The sequence below is a fragment of the Pholcus phalangioides genome, unplaced genomic scaffold, assembly GCF_987345545.1.
Source record: "Pholcus phalangioides strain wild (caught in Gottingen) unplaced genomic scaffold, Ppha-v1.0 ptg000004l_1, whole genome shotgun sequence".
Taxonomy (NCBI): Eukaryota; Metazoa; Arthropoda; class Arachnida; order Araneae; family Pholcidae; genus Pholcus; species Pholcus phalangioides.
Window position 1 is genome coordinate 22,657,457 of NW_028301597.1, and position 24,945 is coordinate 22,682,401.

At 34.4% G+C, this 24,945-nt stretch overlaps 1 protein-coding gene across 1 annotated transcript in view; it reads right to left on the reverse strand.

The window, feature by feature from the left end:
- Octalpha2R (alpha2-adrenergic-like octopamine receptor) overlaps positions 1-24,479 on the reverse strand; it is a 63,147-nt gene extending 38,668 nt beyond the window's left edge. Inside the window, exon 1 of the mRNA XM_089231141.1 lies at positions 23,867-24,479. The gene's annotated coding sequence lies outside the window, so the exon portion shown is untranslated. The remainder of the gene's footprint in view (positions 1-23,866) is intronic.
- Between the last annotated feature and the right edge of the window lie 466 nt (positions 24,480-24,945).

Consider the following 24,945-nt stretch of genomic DNA (forward strand, 5'->3'; position numbering starts at 1 on the left):
CAGGGGTACAACAGAAACGGCGACATGACCGCAGAAAAAATTGCTACGGCAGGGAGTCCCCCATCGAGGGGTTAGCGCACCAACCTCTCAATGAGTATAAAAAATAAGCCTGCCGTTTGGAATAGGCAATAACTTGTAGGTCCCGGTCTAATTAGCCTTCGTGTGCAGAAAATGACCGTGGTGCGACAAAAATGATCAAATGATATGGAATAAAAAAAACTTCAATTTTCGACCACCAGGTGAAAAAGCGCATTTTGATTGTATTTCCCTTTATCTCATAGACCAGGGGTGCCCAACAGCTGACCCAAGGGCCGCATGCGGCCCGCGACAAGATGAAAAAAGAATAATATTTTTTATATTAGTTTCGATTGACGAAATTGTTAATGTAGCAAGAAAAATTTTTTCTGATTTGACAAAAAACAATTTGTATTTTCAACACACAAACACAAAATCTCTCTAAACACACAGGTTACATGATTGATTTCACAACCTACTGTGCGAGCTCTGAGAGTAACGGTAGCAGATTTTCTTGCTCGATCATCGGATGGTAATCTCGACGAACAAAATTTCCCTCGAAAATTTTGCCTTTACCAAGTTTTTCCATAAAAATTCACAACTAATGTTCTGTTGCCTATTGGTAAATATATTCAGTCAAGTATTTAGTTGGAAAGAAAAGCGAACGAAAAGCATTACACACGAAATTCAGAAAAACAAATTCCAAAACATAAAATTATTTCTCTCTTTGTTTGATAAACGTAAAGCGTTTTATGTAGTAAAATTTTCTCCATTCTAGTTAGAGCATCAACATTCGTAATTTGCTGAAGAAAAAGAAAGATTAAATTTTTTTCTTGGAAACTAAAAAATTGTAGGGAAGCTTATAAGAGTTAATAAACTCTGTGTATGTTGCCCTGAGAAAAAGCATCTACCTCAGCTAGTCAGTAAGGAATTGTAGTGAACAAAACTAAAAACATACGCGAGGCACGCAAATAATATTTGGCCGAGCGAACTGTGAGTAACTAACATCAACTCGAGGGCTATAAAACAACCTCAACTAAGAAAATAGCAAAAGATAAAGTTCAACGCGTTTGAAAAATCGAAGAAAAAAATACACCAACACCACATTTCTATAGCGACGTGCTTGGGAAAAGTTTCGTAACCATGAAGAAAGCAAAATCCAAAATCGTCATCAGTGGAAATTTTTCTAAGACCATGCAAAGGATTTACTGATTCCGCTGAATGTAATGAGTTGTTGAGGAACTTGGAAAAAAAATCATACATGTATCAAGCCCAAAAATTTTCCAAGTCCACTTTTGCGGACTTGCGGAGTGGATCTCCCGACGTTGACAAAAACTCTATCCAGTGAGGACTGACCGGAAGCAGCATCATTCCAGCTTAAAGACGCTAATGCGAGCCGGTCTCCTATTTGAAAAAGGTCTTTCCGCAGAGAGCAGGCAGACCTACAACACATGAGCATAACATGAAACACACACTGACATAACATGAAAAATTCAAGCATTTCCATCTTCACTTCAGTAAATGGAAGACAGATGGCAGCATGAACACGAAACAAGCGAAACTCAACAACATAAATACGTTAGGGACACACGTACACTCAGAACACACATTCCGGCATGTGCCGATTCGTTAGAAATTCCTTAGTGGAATGTGTGTGAGGTGCATATACGGTTAAATAGTAGTAGGTAGTCCGGTTATCAACAAGCAGTTTCCTTGTGCGCTGATTTCACTGTCTGTGAGAGAACATATAAATACTCGTTCCAAAAAAAAAGAAGAGTTCAGTTAATAATTATTTAAAATTAGTATTCATTTGAATGAAAAGTTTTGTTAATTAGCATATAAATCACGTCAAAATGTTTGGACCCCAAGAAATCATACTGGGTGCAGCTTATATGCCAGATTTTTGTTCCTTGTGTGGCCCTGCGACACTGCGTCCGACCATTATGTTGGCCCTCGAACTGAGAGTTTGCTACCACTGCCATGGACCGTATAGCGTACACACCAAGTTTCAAAGGAACACGAACGGGCGCTACTTACGTCGGAGTAGTGTCAGTACACAGACAGGTGCTACATTGGTCTGAGCGGTGTCAGTATGCTGACACTACTCCTACCTATGTAACGCCCGTTCTGGTAGACATTTACTCCAATAACTAGGTATATATACGCTATAAGGACCACGGGAAAATGTAAAATGCAGTAAAAAAGCGCTATTTTTTCATCTAATGGACGAAAATTGAACTTTTTTTTTAATTTCATGAAAATCTTTCTCTCATGGTCTCATGAAGATATCCTGAAAATTTGGCTGCATTCAGATAAGCAGAGGAAAATACCGTGAAAGCAAAACCGAAACCAGCCATTGAAGCCGAGTTTAATTCTTTATTTGGCAAGGTTGCTCTCAAGCACAACATGTGTGTTTCTTATATTTTTAGAATAAAGACATTGTATATTTTGAGCTCGTTTTGGCATTGACGCTTGTAAGTAAGTCCTAAACATTCGATTTTTACTTGTGAGCTGTTCATGACGTTTCTATAATTACGAGCAGAATGGCTCAAAGGTACACATTGTTTCCTGTTTCTCGACAAGCTCAAGCAAGAACCGTTTCTGACCCTTGCATTTTGGAGGAAAATACCATGTGTAGAGGAGACATACATGTGCGAATCGTATAAATACAGTGTGTTCCCCTGAAGTGCAAGATCCCATATTTTTTAAGCATTGGCAATAATTTTTTTTTGTCATGTAATAGTATTCAGTGTTTGCTTATTTGCTTAATGCAACCACTCAAAAGCATTCTCCTCTGGATATTTCAATGCTTGTCAATTAAAGGGTTAAATTCAGAGGAAAATATCGAGGAAACAAAAGGAAACAGGCGATGGAAGCAAGAGTTTAAATGCTACAAAATGTTCAAGAAAACGGAAAGATACTTAAGAAAAAGGGTGTCGGAGATGAGAAGCATTTAAAGGTTTAAAAAAAATTTGAGGATGGGGAATAAAAGCCACAAGAGGAGAAGGAGGAGCGGTATTCTCCTCATCATCATCTTCTCCATTTTCTCGTCTCTGCTTCTCAGAAGAGATGTCGGTTTCTCAACAGACAGACTTTTATCAGCTGGTGCTTTTCCAGATCCTTTTCTTTTGGGTCGCCCTCTAAAACACAATCTGCGAACCGCTATATCCACTTCTGGAAATGAGAATTCCTCTTGGCCTTCTTCTCCATCCTTTTCTCGGACGTCTCTCGTATCATCTAATCGATGATGGGGTGGTGGAAAAGACATGACAGATGGCGATTGAAAGCGGACACACACACCACACCACTCGAGGAATACTCGGCTGTCTTTTTTTTTACCCCACTTTTCATCACCTCATTTTATTTTTTTTCGAATGACTACAGCGATTGGAGGATGGACGGGGTGAGGGGGGGGGGAGGTATTTTATGGGATGGACCTCGGAAGAGTTTGAATTATGAATGTGGAGCTGTGTATGGTATGTGTGTGTGTGTGTGTGATATCGAGAGGTTTTTCAGAAATAACTGTCTTCTATCGCGTTCCTTTTCACTAACTGTCTTTGTGAAAAAAGCGCAATGCCAACCCGTCGTTAGAATTGTCCAAGTGTACATTGGAAATTCAGTTCTGAAGATTCATGACCGAAGCAGTTTTTTTAGGGCTTGAGGGAATTCCAACTGGTTTCAGAGCTTGATCTGTACTGGTGTATCTTGGTCGATATATTTTTCAATTCCGGGAAGTGTTTACAATCGGAAAGTTGACCGGAAGATAAACACAAATAAATCACGCTTAAATATTTGATAGACATTCCCCTCGGTTTGATTTCTCGATATTTATTGCACAATTCCAATGAAAATAATGTATTTCCTTGAACAAAAAAAAATATTTATCCATTGAAACTTTTCTAAGAGGTCACTCTTACAGGCTATTTTCCGTTACATGCTTCTAGGATGCCATTGAACTCTTTGAATCGTAAAAAGTTTCGACTATTAAAAATCGCGCATATTCATGTGAATATTCAGAAATAAAATATTTTTCTCAGTTCAGTCGATATTTAACTCCTTTTCGACCTGAGAATTCATTTTTTGGAATTTTCAAACTGTTTTTTGATAATCAAAAAATGCATTAAAAACCTAAATGCCAAAAAAAATCTTCATTTTTTAAAGTTTTTTCTTCAAATTTTTTCAATCAAGACGATGCAGGGTATATTAATCTTCCCATGCAATTTTTTCCAGAATTTCATTGTTCACTTTTAAGAAATAAATCACACTTTTCCCGGAGGAAATTTCCCCTAGAATCCATCTTAAAACTCCCATGAAATTTCAACTTCAATTCGAAGTGCGACCCTCTGATGGAAGCCCCTAAAGTTTCTGTTCACCATATTTCTAATTCAAAACTCATGCAATCAGAGCTTACCTCATGGTTAAAACTATCCTAACCTAACGTTAAAACTATTGGGTAAATTCTGAATCAGAAAAAAAAAGGATCCCAAAGAAAGTGGCTCCTTTATAGAGGTTTAACTATATTCCAGGCGAAAATCAATGCTTAATTCTGAATAACCAAGTCTAAAGGCCAAAACACACTAGATTAGGCATTGCCTGACTGGTGCTCATTGAAGCAATCAAGAAATTGCTTGATTCTTGCATCTAATTTAATGCTCATCAGACACACTGTATCCCAATAGAACCACACATTTCAGCATTCAAACCGTACATCAGGGGTCCGCCCGGGACTGGGCAGGCGGGTCCCGGCGGAGACGTGATGACTTTTCTTTCCGAGCTCACCTCAGCATAATATCCGGAAAATAACTGTTTCCTTGATATCTCTGGCTGAGAAAGAAGCCATCTATATCTCTCTAAACCGTCTTACTCGGGGGCCATTTCTTGAAGTTAAGAGAGAGAGGCTACTAATGCCTCTACTTCAGCGCCTCACGACACAGTGCGTGAAATTAGGAAGGCCGATTCATGTGTCTCCAGTGGTGTAGATATTAGCATGCTTGCCCGGTACGCAAGAGGGCCTGGGTTCGAGTCCCGGTGGAGACGTGATTACTTTTCTTTCCGAGCTCACCTCAGCATAATATCCGGAAAATAACTGTTTCCTTAATAACTTTTTTGTTTGAGTTCAGACACGTGACAGAGTTACTATGGAGGCGCTCTTTTACTGATGTTGCAAATGACACTGGGATCTGAAACCTGTCTTATAGACACTGATTTTTGCAAGATTTCTTGAATGCGTAAACCAATAAAATTACAGCGAAACCTCGCTACAACGATAAATTCCTCTACAAAGACATTTTTTCAAATCTTGTTTGGAATTGCCAATAGCATATATGTTAAACACCTCTGATACAACAATATTCAATACTACGATGAATCTTTCCATAACGGTAATTTTTTATATTTCGCTCAAAATCATCTTGAATTTATAATTCTAACTTCATTTGCCTGTTTTCATTCTTCTTATTAGCATCTTTTACCACCGGTGTTTTGCATCACATGATCACTGAAACTGTTCATAAATATGTTGGTATTGCCACTTTCTCTGTACGACACAAAAGTGCGATACGATAAACTTCTTTACATACGCAATACATCAGAATGAATTTCATTAATGAACTAACTAATTACTGTTTTTTTGCGACGAATAAGCACTTTAAAGCGCGTCTTCTGATGATACTAACAGCGTAGATTTTGTAAAGATGTCAACAACAGCATGAATTTAATGTCACGTGATGACATTGTTGCCTCTCGATATAACGATAATCCCTCTACAATGACATTTTTTTCAGGGCCCCGCAAAATCTCATTATATAGAGGATTATGTAGATAATTACCATCTTGAAGGTAATTATCTACATAATTTGTTTTCTTTTGAATATTGTTGTTGTGCGAAAGAATTCCAATGGATAGTCATTTCCTTTTTCATTCTCTTCTATTAATTAATAATAATTTTTTTATATTAGCTCACTATTTTCTTCAAGTTAATTCAATTCCATGCGTTAAAACATTACTTTGTGGTACAGCTTTTCAAAGTTTATAGTTAAAATTTTGACGTTGGCTCACTTACGATACAAACTAGGAGATGTTCCTTTGGGGCAAATTCTAGATTGAAATTGATTTTCTCGTGGCATCTGAATCTTGTGAGGCAAAAGCGAAATTGCTTCTGTTAGCAGCGGGTTGCCAAAGAGAGTGATACGCACTGAAATGCCTTCTGGCAGCCGATTTGTTGACGTATCTAACTCTGGTTCAACAAATCTGGGTTTGAACCACAACTAGGGCACGGAAACATCCATTTAGAATCGTTGTAATAGAGCTTCTTCCTGAATGACCTCACATATGTATCGTCCCATTCCACAATAGTTTGGGAATTTCCGTGACATATAATTACTGCACCTAGTCTTTGATGTGGTAAATATCTAGTCAAGGGTACTTAAATTTTCAGTGACCGTATGATTCTCAAATACTTTGTAACCGTTTACAAGATACAGAGTACTCAAATGGTGCAAAATTTCAAACTGAAAATTTAAATAAGGTAGGTGAGAGTAATATGGCCATGCTAAGCATCAGCGATATTTTGCTGAGGAGCCTGTCTATCAAATTCTGAAATACTGATATTTTTGTGAAATACCCTGAAGCGTTCTAAAAAAAAAAAAAAATAACTAGCCAAGGAATATCTTAACGGAAAATATGGAAAAATCGATTTTTCAAAAAGTCTACATCTTGGTCATATTCTCAACAGGTGAAAGTAATATGGCCAATAAACATCTCTACGTACTTGATAAATCCACGAGCATTATCAGGTATGAGATCTTATTATTTTACTGAAATTATGGTCTAAGAAAACTTTCAATTTAATATGATTAATAAGAAATTGAAAATTTTTGAAGTGATTATATAAGAGGCACATTTCAGACAGATATATCATCCCCCCCCCCGCTTTCTAGAGAATGGAAAGCTTGGGGAATAGAGGGATTGGTAAGAAACGTGTCGATGTGAAATTTTTGTCAAGAAACATTTTGTATTTTTGTATTCACACATGTACAGCGAATATACCATAGCTGACCATGAAACCAACTTATCAAATATTCAAATATTCTAAAAAAAATTTTCATACTGAGTAAAATTGTGACGAACGCAGTTGAAAACTGCATATAAACTGCATGCCATTATTAAGAGACATTCTTTTCTTTCAAACCCGAGCACGACTCCGGTCTATCGCCACGAGCAATTTACCACAGAGTGGGTTGTGTCGGAAGTGTGAGTAAATTAACAGTCTGAGAGTAAGTATATAGTGTTGTATCTGATTTTTTAGTGCTGCTATCTGTATTTCAGAAGTGAAGTATAATGATTGAATGTTTGGACTATTGTAGGGCTGTTGTTCTCTGTGGCAAGACTTTTTGACGGAGAGATTGGCTCGCATTCGCTCCTCGAAGTTGAAAACCACTGAAAACGTTCGAAATAAAACTACGGAAAATTTTGACCATATTACCACCAGACTCCTTAATAAGTATCAATGGCTCCTTAACGGATGTGGGAACATTGTTCAGTGAAACGAACCCCTAATAATTGAAAACTTTTTTTTTTCATTTTGAAGTATTTAAAATTAAATTTTTGTTACTTTTTGCACATTTAATTTTGATGTCGGCAATTCCGTTTAATGTTTTGCGATGAAAATGCAGTTTTTTATACGTAGAAGTAAGAAGTTGAAAAGAGAAATGCTCCCAGAAATGCTCTGGCCCGGTGCCTACAAACTTGTTGAGATGGCCCTTATAGGATTGTTTACCTAATTAGAATTACCATATAACTGGCCCGCTGGCCACGGGTTCAGCGTTAAGTTGACTGAGTACACATTTTTAACGCCCTTTTAATATTAGCTTTTCCCAGGGCCTCTTCGAGTCTTGATCCGAATGCTGTATGTACTGATAATAAATGATCTTCGAAAAGAATAATTATCCGAAGTGACATAGGAATCAATGATTTTATTTTGTTAAATTAAGCTATTGATTTTACTCATCGTTTTTAATTGTTGTAACGGAATAAAAAGCAGATAAAATGTCCTGCAGGTATTGTTAACATTAATCGATTGTTAGCATCTATTGAACACGGACTTCCTCGGCTCTGTTCGTCTTTTTGTTCCGGTGGCTGACGTTTTGGGAAGGACAGTTTTTCGGTCTGAGATTTTTGCTTAATCTTTGGATAAAGGTAAGCTCCACTTAATTTTACGAATAACGATAAACATTATTCCGCTAGTTGTAGATAAATGACAATCGCTAACGTTAATCTCCTCTATCACATCAACGACACCGCAATGCAAAATTTTGTTAGTTATTTATGGTGTTGAGCTTATTTTGCTTACCTTTGTCTATGTACTGTATCATTTTAGTTTTTTTTGAGCACGGTCATTATATTCTGGGCATTTATTGATGGTAGGGTCCATTATTCACCTTTCCTTGACATGAAGGAACAACCGATGATGAAATGCGTTCACCACCTCTAGGGCGGTGTTGAGTGTTTCATTGACTGAGAGGAGATTAAACTATGTATTGTCACTTGAAGAATCTTCAGCAAGCAATTTTTTTCTTAAAAATTAGTCAAATGGCCAGTCTTGGTAGCATCGGCGTCGTAAGAGTTTCAGGCCTGTGGCTGCTCAGCTTTAGTTTTATGCAGGAAATTCTATATTGTGAATAAATTTTCTCAAACTTGTTTACGAAAATAGTGTGAATACTCGACTACCCACAGCACCCCAGGCTCTGACGCCACTGCTTGGTAGATTTTCAACCTTGAGCAATCGTAGAATCACCATTAGCTGAATAAAAATAATTTTTTAGTTTTTTTTTCTTTCAAATAATAGAAGTCATAAGAAATCCAGATTAGTGGAGTATTATTAGTATAAGTTGAAGATGACAGGTACGTCAGGTCTAACCGGGAGAGACCAAATTGACAATAGATGCAGCCATACTATGAGCCTACTATAACTTTAAAAAATATTAAGTGGACTGTCAAAAAATTCACGATTGTTTGAGCATAGGTGAGACAATACAATAAAATGATTTTCAAAATAGAATAGCTGATCTCATAGGGCAATTCAAGCACATTCTATAGGTTCTATGGACCGAATGTGCTTGAATGGCCAGGAATTAGATGGCGAAAGACGTATCTGGAGATTTTTGTCTTACTTTTCCAGTCATTGTAAGACATTTCCAGCCATATTGCTGTATCACATTAACAAGCTTGGCGATCCCATACGATCCACGAAACATAATTTTCTATCATAGGGTGCACATGGACAAATTTAAATCTATATCGGTTAAGAGTGGTTTCTCAGAGGTATGAGTGAATCCAGATAAAATGGTGCCATCACCAGGTCATCTTCCGGAAATAACTGCACAGTAGCCCATATTAATGGTTCTCAAAATTTGTCTTCTGCAGCTCCTTTGCCCTAGTAGAGATTCATTCTGGGCTCCCCAGAATAGTTTAACGAAGAACCGTTTCATGGTACTGAATAGCACACATTAATAAGGGCAGCTCATCGCGGCACCTCTGACATTATTTGGTGGTGCCCTAACGAGTCGTGGCGCACAATTTGAAAACCACTGCCCACGGAGGTCTCTCGCTCGATGCGTCAGCAGTCATCCGTTCCGCGTGGCATGAAACGCGAGAATGACTGGTGAATGAGGGACTCTTTGCTAGTCAGAAGAGACCCTATCTTGAAACTGAAATGCAAATAGAAACCGTTTCTACCGATTCGTCCTCGTTACTATTTGTGCAGTGACTGTCCTCATGCTTTGAAGCTTTATACTCGACACGGTCGGATGCGCTGTCGTTTTAGATACAAGTCTGAGCTCTCTGGTTCATTTGGACAGTGAGTTGTTCAACTGTAGAGGGTCGGTCGGCCCTCAGGCAACTTTATTGACGGCTCTCACATCAGTAGCAATCGCGTTCAGTTGTTTTCACTTTGATTACGTATCTAATTAAGGTGGCATCATTAGTCCATTCACAATAAACTTCAATTATTGAACCACGGAAACATTTCACCAACATTAAAAATCTTCAAAAAAAATACCGTGATTCTTGGCTCGAAAACCAACAGAAATATCCCCTATTTTTGCAAATTTATAAATCGCTCATTTTATCTTTGACATCAATGAATGGTAAATTTTCAGAATTCTTACATTGCTACCGAATGAGTTAGAATTATTGTCTTAAATCTAAAAAAAACATGTATGAAATGAATGAAAAAAAATTTTTTCTTGAGAAAAACTGATTTACTTGAGAAATTTCATATTTTGATGCCTGTGTAATTATCAATTCGAAATCTGTTCCCAGCCATATATATGATCATCTATTAGTCCAAGTTGTTGTTTGGAATGCAGATTTCACCCTTAATTTTGGGCGGCTGTATTCGAAATGGAATATCTTTAAAATACAGTGTATAGTATATCATGCATGTAGGGTGCATGGGAAAGTCTTTATCCTGAAATAACTCCCGAATCATTGATTCTAAGTATACATCATATGAGGAAAAAGTATTAAAATAATGTGTAGACCTCGGATATACGCCATTCATAGTGCAGGGGGGGGGGGAGTGTTGCATAGTTATTAAAATTCTTTTCATTTGGTCACTTTGTATTATAAACCCCAATTAGAAAAAGTTGCTCTGTTTCTCTCGAGCTCCAAAAAATATCCATGTTCGTTTAAGTGAAATATAAATGAGTAAGTGTTATTTACTGAGGTATTTGAATTCGAAAATCACTGAAAATAAAGGCAAGAAGCGCTTAAACTAACAGACAAACTCATTCTACGCTTCATATGCTGTTTATTGCTTCAATTATTTCATACAGTGGTAGAAAAAGTTTGCGGGTGGGCAAAAAATAAATAAATAGCAGAAGAAATGAATAAAACCGCAAAAAATAGAACTGGCGGGAAATGTGAATAGTAGAAATATTTTTTAACCGGCAAAAAATTAATAAATAAGTGAAATAATTCGCGGACCGACAAAAAATAAATAAATCAAAAGAGAGAAAAAAACATAATTTGCGGACCGGCAAAAATAAATAAGTAGAAGGAAAAATATGGAGTAGAAACAATTTGTGCTGACCGGAAAAATAAATAGATAGGAAAAAATAATTAATACATACATAAATAACTTTCGGACCGACGAAAAAAAATAAATAAATAGGGGGAAAAAATGAATAGGAATAATTTGTGGATCAACAAAAAATAAATGAGGGGAAAAAAAAATAATAGAAATTATTTGCAGACCGGCAAAAGTGAATAAACAGGAGGAGAAATAAATATAAATAATTTGCGGGCGGGGAAAAAATGAATAGAGCAGAAATAGTTTCTGAACCGACAAAAAAGAAAAAAGAATAAATAGGCGAAATAATTCGCGGACGAATAGACAAAAAAAGCGAGGGAAATAATTTTCGGACCAGGGAGACAAACACGAGAAAAAAATAAATAACCTAGAGTAATAATTTGAGGACCGGCGGAAAATAAATACGAGAAATAGGTTAAGGACCGGTGACAAATAAATAAATGGCAGAAATAATTCGCAGACCCTGACGGCTAAGGCAGAAATAAAAACCAATATAGAGACGGCATAATGTTTAAAATTAAATCTAAAATTATGTAGTGTTCTATATGATTTAATTGGAGAACTGTTTCACGGACCGGTAGGGATTTCCCACGGACAAATGACTAAAAAACATTATTCTATCACTTTTCGAGGAATTTTTGACATAAGGATTTCTCGGAATACGGGTAAAAACTCTAATTTTCTAAGTGAGTTTAAAATTCCGTAGCTGCTGAAACCTTCATAAATGTCAAGTCATCACCTATTTTATCTCATGAAATCCCCCATACACCAAAAATTCAAAATCGAGATCTACTTTAGATAATACCTCAGTATATGAAAATATTCGGCAAAAGCGCCTCGAGGAAGAGACAGAATTCTTATTTCGAATCAACTTGCCCCTAACAAGGCACATCTGAACCAGGTTACAAAAAGCAAATACGTCACACGCTGATGAAGTAAGCATGCAGACAGAAAGAGAGAGAGAGAGAGAGAGAGAGAGGGGGGCTTATTGGGTTCGACCCCTCCCCGAGTTTGACTGACGGGAGACAATTCCAAGATGAAAAATTTCGATATCACTTGACATCTCTCGAGCCGTAAGAATCGATGATAATAGAAATAATCTGCTGACATAAATAGAAATAATTTGTGGATCGACAATAAATAAATGGCAGAAATAATTTCGAACAGGCAAAAAATAAATAAAAATAATTTGCGGACCGGAAAATAAATGAACGACGAAGAAGCAGATAATTTGCGGACTGGCAAAAAATAAATAGGAGCAAAAATGGAATAGAGTAAAAATGACTTCTCGACCGATAAAAAAATAAAATATAAATACCAGGAATAATTAGAGAACCAGCAAAAATTAAATAGGAGAAGTAATTTGCAGGTCTGCGAAATTTTTTTATTAATGGAAGAATTAATTTGATGGGCGGCAAAAAATAAATAAGAGGAATGAGTTGCGGCCCAGTGATAAATAAATAAATGGGAGAAATAATTCGCAGACTGCTGATGGCTGAGACAGAAATAAAAACCAACATGCGGACGGTATCTATTTAAAATTAAATATAAAAGTATGTAGAGTTCTATATGAATTTGGCGAAATGTTTCGTAGACCGGTAGGACAAGTGGTTAGAGAAAACTATATTCTAACAATTTTTTAATGAATTTTTTACCTAAGGACTGCGTGTAGAAATTCTAATTTTCAAATTCTAAATTCCGTAGCTGCTGACGCCTTCATAAACGCCAAATCACCATCTTCCGATTTCCACCCATTTTATCTGACACACACACACAAAAAAATCAAAATCGATATCTACTTTAGATACTACCTCAGTATATGAAAATATTCGGCAAAAGTGCCTAGAGGAAGGAAAGACAGGATTCTTATTTCGAATCAACTTGCCTCTAACAAGGGACATCTGAACCAGGTTCCAAAAAAGCAAATACGTCACACGTTGGTGAAATAAGCGCTCAGACAGAAAGCAAGAGAGAGAGAGAGAGAGAGGACTTATTGGGTTCGACCCATCCCCAAGTTTGACTGACGGGAGACAATTCCAAGATGAAAAATTTCGATATCACTTGACATCTCTCGAGTCGTAAGAATCGATGAATCTTTTCTGTTCAAGTCTTAGTTGAGAGAGGAAAAAAAATACTTGAACTGATAAGGAGAGGAGAGATATCTTCAAATATTCTTGGATGTGTCACCGAAGGGAAATGGTGGAGAGACGACCGTGTTCTTTTCTTTTCTTAGTCGAACTTTATAATAGGAATGTTATGTCACCGTGAATTTAGGAGTTAGCGAACTACAAAGATGCATTGATTTTCAATGGGGAGCAGGTGGCGCTCAGGGTTAAAAAAAAAAGAAAGAAAACAACAGCAACACCCTTTTGGATGCTTAGAGAAGAGATCATCGAATTTTCGCACCTTTGGAAAACTTTGTGAAACATTTATGTCTTTTATTTTTCTTGATACAAGATGATGTGAATGCCGTCTATTCGAGCATGTGTACAAGTTTTGCCTCTTCAAAATCCGTTACGGACTACAACATCGGCAAAGATAGAAATTAAGCTTGTTTATCGCCTCTCAATACGCCACGGTTTGTAAGTATGAAAATGTTTGTGTGGGAACATCGCAAATACAGTAAAACCTCTCTTGCGCGAGCACCGGTGGGACAAGAAAAAAATCGTCCATAAAAGAGGGATGGCCGTTAATCAGGGTATAAAGTGTATACTTTTATTATACAAGGAAGAAATTATTATTTACTTCGTAAAAGATGGGTCACCGCATCTGAGAGGTGTCCCTTAAGAGGGGGTTTTACTGTATGATGATGAGTGTCATAATATGACATCTCATGCTTAAAATTTAAATATCAAGTGATCTTTAATAGTTCGGTTTATGGTAAGTAGTAATCAAGGTAAATCTTTCTAGTGTTGTATACGAGAACTAATTAAATTAAGGGGAGCAGGCTGCAGTTAATTTAAAATGACTTCGAGTTTCAACTGGAACAACAAAAGTTTGTTAACCCTTGAATGCGTAGTTTTGCATATGTGCAAAGGGTTCTTTAAACGTTCATTACTGCACCCAGTTTGAAGATACAAATTTAGAGTCACCTTTGCCTAAAAGGGTGAGATAATATTCTTCCCATTTTATATTTTGAATTTGCTGGTAGACATACAGTCGAATCCCGTTTTAACGAATATTGTTATAGCGAAAATATCGTTTTAACGAACACTTTTCTAATCCCTCAAATAAGTTTACGTAGGAACAATACAAACAACCTGAAATTCCTTTATAACGAACTTTCGTTATAACGAAGTGATTTCTCCGGTCTCTTGGAGTTCGCTATAACGGGATTCGACTGTACTAATTAACGCCAACATCGTTAGAGCATCTATGGCCGAGAAATTCGTTAAATTGCTAAAATGCATTTTTTTTAAAATTTTAAGATTTCAATCAGAATTGTTTTCTTACTTTGTTTGAATCACAAAGAAGATAGCAACGGAACAGCTTTTTTCTCTCAGCCCAAGATATCAACGAAACAGATATTTTCTGGATATTATGCTGAGGTGAACTCGGAAAGAAAAGTCATCTTGTCTCCGCCGTGACACCCACGAGCCCATGCCTTCTTGCATACCGGACAATCATGCTACATCTACACCACTGTAGACACGACCCTTTTCCTTCCTTATTTACAAGATGACTTTTCTTTCCGAGTTCACCTCAGCATAATATCCAGAAAATATCTGTTTCCTTGATATCTTGGGCTGAGAAAAAAGCCGTCTATCTCTCTCTATCATCCCACCTGGGGGCCATTTCCTGAAGTTTACAGGTTACTAATGCCTCTAATTCAGCACCTCACGCTACAGTGCATGAAGTAAGGGAAAGAGGGAAGGTCGTGTATCTCCAGTGGTGCAGATGGTAGCATACTTACCCGGTATGCAAGAGGGCTTGGGTTCGTATCCTGGAGGAGACAAGATGATTTTTCTTTCCAAGTTCAGAAATCATCAGCATCATATTCAGAAAATATCTGTTTCCTTGAAAGTGGTTATATATTTGGAATACTTCAATACATTTATTTTATGTGAAATTTTTGAGGCTTTGCACGCCTTTAATAAGTGCGTGTATAAGCAGTACAGTTCAAAATAGAATTTTTGAAGGATTTTTCCGGCTTCCAGTAGTGTCATAACTACGAAAACATTATCAGTCCAAAAAAAAAAAAAGAGCATTCAACGTTTAAACTGTATATTGGCGTGATAACAATTCGGTTGGAAAAGGAATAATAATTTGAGATACATTGGGAATCCATCAATCCATCACGACAGAAAAACAAAAATTGATGAGCGAGTTATTTGTAGAGGGTGTCCTGTTCGGTCCAAATTCGGTTTTATTTAATCAAATGTTCTTCGTAGAGGTGTGGTTGCAATATAAAAAATGCTCAAAATGTGTTCAGGAATCATTTTGTACCAGTTTAGGGAATGAAAATACAGTGTGTTATAAAATACAAAAGAATAAATTTGTATACGGTCCAATTGTTCTCTAACTTCCTTTTGAAAATCTGTTGCCCTATCTCTCCTGAGGTCGACAAAAAATTTGACCTTTGTAAGTTCTAATATTCAGAGAAAAGTTGCGAAAAAACAGAATAAACTAACGAACAACGCTTTTTTCCCTCGTTTATGCCGTTTTTTCCAAACTTTTCTAAAATTTTTTGCATTCAAATATGTTAGTGAATATTGAGCTTGGAAACATATTTTTTTGTGGGCCTCAGGAGAGACAATTCAACAACTTTCTAATTTGGAAGTTAAAAGACGAGAAAAGTATAAAAATTTAGATTTTTTTATTTCATGAAACAGTCATTTTACGCTCGAAACTGGTACAGAAAGATTTCGGAACACATTTTAAGCATTTTTTACACTACAATAATACGGCCACTCCTTTAAGACGAACGGTTGATGAGGTAAAGGACGAATCAGGACTTACAGGATAGTCTGTATTAATGTTTAACATTCACGTTCATTGGTATGTAAAATATAGAATTTTTTTTTAAATTATATTTTGAAAACAATTTCTGTATCAAGAAAAAGAAAGGGGAAAAAAAACCAGAAGTAAATGAATTTAGAATAATATGAAAAACATTTTCCGTGCATGTTTCCATTTTGTTCCGGAATTCCAAATTTGGACATTACTGATTATGATTCACCTCGATTTGGTGCACGCAAATAATGCATAAAATACATGATTATTGCGGTAAAACCATGGAAAACAAGGCTTCTACGAATTAGAAATATGGATATTAGTTTTCTTCCAACTTGGCTAGAGATGATGCTAAATTCCCAATTATAAAGTTTTGTATCACATACAAGGTTGTAGACAACAGCAAGAACTTGGCTTATTATTTTGAAAAAAGAAGAAAAAAAAAGAGTTATTATTTGGCATCAGATTGAAGAGAAAAAAAACTCTAGAGATATTATTTTGAGAAGGTGTTCATTTGCATGATTAAACTCTGTCTTCTAAGGTATTGTTGATTTAAATTTATTCAATAACCATAAGTTCATTCTAAGATTTTTGTTGGGTGTGTAGCCCATGTTGATAAAATACTCGCCTAAAGCACCGAAGGATGTTTAGAGGTGTTCGAGTTCGATACCCGATTAGTGCTTGTCAGAAACTTTCCTGACACAGGGGACAACAGAAACGCTAAACATCACCTCGGAAAAAGATTGCTACCGTAGGGAGTCCCACATCAAGGGGGTTAGCGCACCAACCTCTCGGTGAGTATAAAAATAGCTGCCGTTCGGAATCGGCAATAAATTGTAGGTCCCGGTCTAATTAGCCCTCGTATGCAGAAAATGACCGTGGTGTGACGAAAATGATCAATGATCCAAAATTTTTCTTCTCCACATCACAGATATGAAATCAATGCAATTTTTTGGAAAATTCTAATTTTCAATTAAAATATATCCAACCCATACCATTGTTATCTTTGATTAATAATTATATTTTTAATAAAAAATATTCTGATTATATTTAAGTATAATTTTTAGATTAATTATTTTAATTAATCGATTTCATTAACCTTTTCTTTGTTCGTAAAATTTGATTGATAATGTGTGTTAATGTACCATAATCTTCGTATTTTGGACTTTGAAATAAATTGAACACCCAGATTTAACGTGAGAGTTGCGATTAGAAAATAAATTAAAGTAACCCAAGTTTCTAGCCTTTTAAATTAAAAGACTTGAAAATATAAAAATTAAGGACTTTTGAAGTTATGGAAATAAAAGAGTTGGAATTATATAAAAATCAAAGATTCGAAATTATAGAAATAAAAGAGTGTCAAAATTATGGACATAAAAGAGTCAAAATTATAGAAATGAAAGAGTCAAAATTATAGAAATAAAAGAGTCAAATTTATAGAAGTATGAGATTTGACATTGTAGAAATAAAAGACGAAGAATAGGTTAAAGAACTTAAATAATAAAAAGACTTGAATAAATATAGAAATAAGAAAATAAAAGACTTTTTTGAAATTATAGAAATGAAAGAACTGAAATTATAGAAATGAAAGAACTGAAATTATAGAAATGAAAGAACTGAAATTATAGAAATGAAAGAACTGAAATTATAGAAATGAAAGAACTGAAATTATAGAAATGAAAGGACTGAAATTATAGAAATGAAAGGACTGAAATTATAGAAATAAACTACTTAAAATTATAGGAAAATAAGACTCGGATTTAAATGAATAAACGACTTGAAACAAAAGTTACATAAAATGAAGATATAAGAATTGATATGATTAAATCTCTTTCAGAGAAAATACGGACTGAAAAATAATTATAAAAATTGACGCGATAAGTAAGATTATTATCATTTATCTTCGTTAAACGTGTATCTGAAAGAATATTTATTATTATCTATCGTATTTAAAGATAAACTAGACACCTGATTTATTCAAATACCCTTTAGATTAGAATATTCCTTTGAAAATCGAATAAAAATACTTATGCCATTCTAAAGAAGAATCGAATCCGTTAGAGCTATGAACAACATAACAATATAATATTTATCTCCATTTTTCGTATAAGTTCAAAAAATTCTATAAAAAAAAATTTTGAATTTCTCACCAAAACGAAGAAATGTTTCTCGTTTCTAATTCAAAACACCATCAAACGATGCCCAAATTTAATGCACATCCTATATCTATTGGTGTCTTTATAATAATGAAAAGATACAGGAAGTGGAAAGTGAAAGAGAGAGATAAAGAGCTAAGCGGAAAGAGACCGTCTTTTGACTGCCATTAACACTAAAATAACGCAGTTTTCGTGTTTCTTAGCTTTGCACTTGGAAGTGCAAATACGCTTTCCTGACGGGATTAATTTCACGCAGGAAAAATAGTTAACATCTGGTTTTGCGAGGAGAACAACTCAGGAAAATACAGTTCCAGCTAAAAATAGACCATCATCATCTCTTACCGCTTTCTCCTGATGGAAGAGAAATAATAACAATTCTCATCACAGGAGGGCGAGCTCCATTCAAGGACGACAAATCTTTTGGACAACACTACATTAATGGCATATACACGCGAAAAACATTGCACGCTTTCCAGAACGCATATACATATGTACGTAATACATACTCTCTATCCTCTTCTTTCCAAAGAAAATATCTCTCTATGGGAAAAGAAACCACATTTATTTTTCATCTACAGGGTGTCCCATAAGTTCGTAAATAGTTTAAAAATTCATTAAAGAAATGGAAGGAATTGGTATACTTGAATGCGGTTTGCGAAAAAGTTGAAAGTTATTCTCACTAAAAAGGACTTTTTTATTACTGAAAAACAAATTTAGTTGAAATTTTCGTCAATAGATGACGCTGCACGAAACCAATTCACATTTGATATGTAAATTGCATAAAATTGATATGTAAATCAGAGTCGTATGAAATGCAAGGTGTACGATTAACCGCTAATTTCTGAATTTTCCTGTTACTAGCACTCACATAAGGTTTTTATTATGATGTTGACGTTGGTGAAGTTGTTTTACCGCAGCCACAACTTGCCGGCTGAAGCTTTACTAAGGACACAAACGAGACTGAAGACAGGTACTAATTTATTACTCTAATCAACCCAATTTGCTTTCGTGTAGTATCCTCTGTCGACAGAAATTTTAACTGAGTTTCTTTCTTATAACAAAAAAAAAAGAATCCCCTTTCATGAAAATAAAATTTCGCGAACCACATACAAATATACCAGTTACTTCAATTTTTATGGGGCACCTTGTATAGCCACAGAAATACCATAAATAAAATTTAACGTCTGAAACACATTTACGTTAAAACTTTAAGATCACGATCGCTCACAGTTACAATCAAACTTCAATTTGAAATTATTATGCTAAAATTTAAAATTCACAGATTTGCTAATTTTGATTTCAAATGAGACAATTATTAAAAAGTGAAAAATTCAATTTACAACGAAGATTATGTAACCATAGGTATAATTTATTTATGACTTAAAATTTTTGAAATAAATATATGTGATTCAGATTGCAATTCATAATTTTTTGTGTGACTTAATTTGATTATTGGGGGCAATTTAATGCATGAAACATGAAAATTTAATGCATGTTACTTTTTCTTCAAATTAAAGTAATGAAACTAAACTAAAAATTTCAATATATATTTTTTTCAAATAGTTATTTAAAAAAGTCTATAGTAACAGAAAGATGGAAGAAAATTATGATAACTGATGACAATTGCGGATTAATTAACATTTATCCAAGATGATTCGTAATTTGTGTAATAGTATTGAGAAATGTAGAAAAGCAAGGTGTTGAACTTATAAAATATATGTGAATATAAATTTGGTAAGTGTAATGAGAAAAAAATGGTAGCTTACAGATGATACTGCTGACATACTATTTAGAATTACTTACATTTTTGAAATTTTCGTAATATATCTTTCATCAACATTAACGTATAGCCGTTAACTCTATTGAGTTTTCAGAAGAATCTGAAACACACTGGACTACGATATTGATTTCATTAATGATCTTTATTTACTAATGTATATCAGTTTTGGGAAATATGCAAATAATTATCAATAATACCATTTGTCTAATATATTTTGATTTATTTTACTATTTAGTCAATAACTGACGATAATATAACAATTATTTTTCTTGCATCATATTGGGTTATCAATTTTCATTTTTTATCGTCAATTTATCCACGATGACCAAATTTTAAAAAGATTGTTTCCGGAGTAATGTTTGGAGGAATATTTCATGGTAGGGTTTTAAATCACCGTTGACACGGATCGAACGCGATCGATATATGACCGTACAGATATTCGCAAAATACAGAAAAAATTAACCAATTAATTATCAAACTACTTTTAGTCGTAAAAGGTACATGATAATGTGGCAGCAATATCTATCATTGGTATTTTAATGATGAAGAGCTAAAGTTTTAATTTAAAATTGATGATGTAATTGTGTTATTGGATATTAATTAGAACGATAAATGTCATTTCGTTTTTCAGAAAGTTTGCTATTACCGTTAGGAAGTGAACTTTTCAAAGAAAACATTTTTAATTACTTCTATTTTCAACGTACAAAATATACGTATATATACTCACAAACACATATTTTAGTGCATTGCATCTCAGTAATTAACAAATTGAATCGCGACATTATTCCCAGTTGGAATAATTATTAACAACAAAATTTTTAGGAATGAAGTTCAATGCATTTAATAGAATTGACTAATTGATTAATATCTAAGACTCACCAACAAATCGGGTTAAAAAATCATGAAAATTATAAGCTCAAAATTTGGGAATTTCAAGACTTTATAGGTTAGCTTTTTTTGGTTAATGATAGTTTATCAATTAAATTGGACTTAATGCATTTAGAATTTAATTTAATCCAATTATAATTGGATTTAATTCACTTCAAACTGGTTTAATTCACTTCAAACTGGTTTAATTCACTTCAAACTGGTTTAATTCACTTCAAACTGGTTTAATTAAATTCAATTTGATTCATTCAGCTCAATCTGATTTATACGATTCAATTTGAATTAATCAGTTGAATTTGAATTAATCAGTTGAATTTGAATTAATCAGTTCAATTTGAATTAATCAGTTCAATTTGATTCAATGATTATTTATAAATCATCAAATAAAACTAAATAGAAATAATAAGTTTTTCAACGCAAATGTTAATCTAAAAATAAATAATACTCAGAAAATTCGAACAATTTCTGTAATCAAGGAAACAGTTATTTTCCGGATATTATGCTGAGGTGAGCTCGGAAAGAAAAGTCATCACGTCTCCGCCGGGACTCGAACCCAGGCCCTCTTGCATACCGGGCAAGCATGCTACCATCTACACCACTGGAGACACATGAATCTGCCTTCCTAATTTCACGCACTGTGTCGTGAGGCGCTGAAGTAGAGACATTAGTAGCCTCTCTTAACTTCAGAAAATGGCCCCCGGGTGGGACGGTTTAGAGAGATATAGATGGCTTTTTTCTCAGCCAGAGATATCAAGGTTTCCTTGATATCTCTGGCTGAGAAAAAAGCCATCTATATCTCTCTAAATTTCTGTAATGTTAGCGTATTTCTCATATGATTGAGCTCACAATCAGATATAGATGGAATTCACAGGATTTATTTCCGCAAAAACGCTCTTGGAGATCAGTTCTAGTAAATCTGACCTGATTAAATGGAATTTCATGATGAATATTAAAAAAAGATAGATTTTTTAGTATTTACACACTATTATACACAAACGTTCACTAGAGAAATCTAAATATGTAGATTTCTATATGTGTGAAATTGATTTCTCTGGCTTAAATTCCGATTTTTTTCGTCAATTGCAGTATATGTCACATGCCCTCGAAAAATCGCAGTTTTATAGAATGGTTTGAATAGTCTGAAGCTTCAATGATTTTACATACGGTTAAATAATGTTAAAAAAAATAAAGTGTCAATAAATACCCACAATTTCAGTGAATACAAAATATTCAATGAAATTGTAATAAAGAAGCTATAATAGGGTGGTCATCTTTACACGCTACAGTTTTAGACAGAATAAATAGTGTTTCAATTTTAATAGAAATTGAAACACTATTCCATATTGAATCATTACAAATATACCGTCTGAATTGGAAAACCAAAATTAATAGTTTTACATTATATTTCATTGAATACAAATGCACTAACGAACTATGCGCATATTAATTATATGAAATCAATTATTGGCGTAAATTCAGATTTTTCTTTGTCGATTGCAATTTATATGTCACGCAGTAGAAAATTATAGATTTATAGAATAGTTTCAATAGATTCAAGTATATGAATTATTTTTTGAACGGTTAAATAAAATAAAGTCATTATAAATATTCAAATCATATATGACATTATAAATTAATTAAATGACAATAAAATAATAAATAAGCTGGTGGTTAAATTTAATATTGAATATTTCTGTTTCAATAAAATTGTAATAAATAAGCAAGTAATAACATTTACTCACTATTAAATACAATATTAAATCACCACACAAATTTACTATAAAAACTGGAAAGCCAAAACTGATGGCATTCAATTCATTCTATTGAATACAAACGCTTACTAGAGAAAATCTAAATTTCAATTTAACACCATGAAATTAATTACGGGGCTTAAATTTAAATCGTTCTTTGTCAATTATAATTTATGTACCATAGAGTAAAAAAATCACAGTTTTATGCAATGGTTAGAATAGTCTCAAGTACATCTTCAATGATTTTATGAACGATTAAATAATGTTAAAATAGTCACTATAGTCACCGTGTCAATAATTTTATTATTCGATTTTATTGCATGTTTCATATTCAATAAAACTACAATAAATAAGCTAGTAATAAAATGTAGACACTGTTCGATGATGAATATATAAATATATTATAATATAATTCTTATGAACTATAAATATATTATATGGATTTGAAAATCTAAACATAGTTTTGCACTACATTCAATTCCCTTTATTGAATACAAAAACTCACCAGAGGAATCTATGAGTTTGTATATTTCATTATGAAATCGATTACTTGCATGAATGCAGACTTTTCTTTGTCAATTGCAATTTATGAATCACGCACCAGGAATATTTTAGAGTTTTATAGAATGGTTTGAATAGTCTCAAGTATATTTTCAGTGATTTACGAAAGAAATGGCATGCTCGAGAAATTCGGACAACTGTAATATTAACGCATTTTTCTCATGATTGAACTAATAATAAGATAAACCAGATGAAAATCAGGATTTATTTTCACAAAAAATGAAGTTGGACATAATTTCCAGTAAATCTGATCCAATTAAATGGAACTTCATTACAAATACTCTAATAAAAAAAGAGGTAAAACGCTATTATATAACCGTTTATGAATTACGAGCATTTCATATTTAATAAATTTATAGCCATTAATAAAATTCATACACAATCCGATATCAAATCACTATAAATTTACCGTGTAAATTGAAAAACCAAAACTAATTCCTTTCCATTGAATATATGCGCTCACCAGAGAAATATAAATTTGTATATCTCAGTATGAAATCGATTACGGACGGACATTCGGAATTTTTTTTTCGCCAATTGCACATTTCATGTCATGCACTAGAAAAAAATCACAGAGTTTTATAGAATGGCTTGAATAGTTTCAAGTGATTTACTAGCAGTTAAATTTTGCAATGAAATATTACAGGATAATAAAATAATGGATATTTACTTGTTATTCCAATTGTTGTTCAGCATTTGTTGTTGTTGTTTTTCTTCTTCCAGTCTTAAGGTCAGTAAAACGATGCCGCCGAAATTTTGACGAGCCACAGGTTGAGGAAGGGGAGTAGAAATAACGATCCGGCTACCGGAGGAACAAGATCTCTCTCTCTCTTGAGGAGGTGGAAGAGCGCGACTTCTCTTCCTCTCTACATATATTACATACTATTATACTTATGTTACGTAGATATTTTTTTTAGTATGATAAAATTTTTTTGGATCTTATATTCCACTTAATTTTCTTCCAAAAAACTCTTGAAACAGAAACAAATGAAAAAAAAAACAAACTGAATTTTGTTTTGTTGTTTCTTATCGTCAACTTTCCAAAGTGTTCTCGACGTTGGCCAGAATCATCGGTGCTGGTGCGATGTTAAAGCTTCGGCACATGACTGGAAGTCCAGGGGAAGAAAAAAAAAAGTGGAAGAATGTTTCTGCTTATGTGTTGTTGTTGGTGGCGGCGGCAGCAGCTACGTCCGAAAACATCCTCTTTCCATCTTATCCCCTATTTTTACGAGATGCTTTTCGGGTCCGGGATACCCCAACCATTCCATTCCATCCGCCAGATCGATCCACCAGCGCAAAGAGGGCTGCGCGTAACACTCCACTTGCCTTTCCTCTTGCCTCTCTCTGCCTATCCTTCTCTCTCTCTCTCTCTTTTACCATCATCTCACCCTTTGCTGCTGCTGGTGGCGGTGGTGCTAGGTAGTAGTCCTTATAACTGCTCCTGCTAGTGGAAAAGAGAAATGAGGCAAAAGCGACCGGGCAAGGAGCCCTTGGGAAGATCGGGAGCAGGACGACTATTTTTTTTTCTCATATATATAGACACACACACAGATTTTTCCATCTTCAAACCGGTAGAAGCGATCTTCGCGAATAATAACTATTGTATATACACACTATGAATAAACGTAATGTATTACGCGGATCCATCACACTCTCAAGTGTTGTTCGGTTTTCCAAATACTTTTTTCTTTCTTGGTTGAATACCTTTTACTAACATTTATTAACCATATCATACGGGAAATACTGATG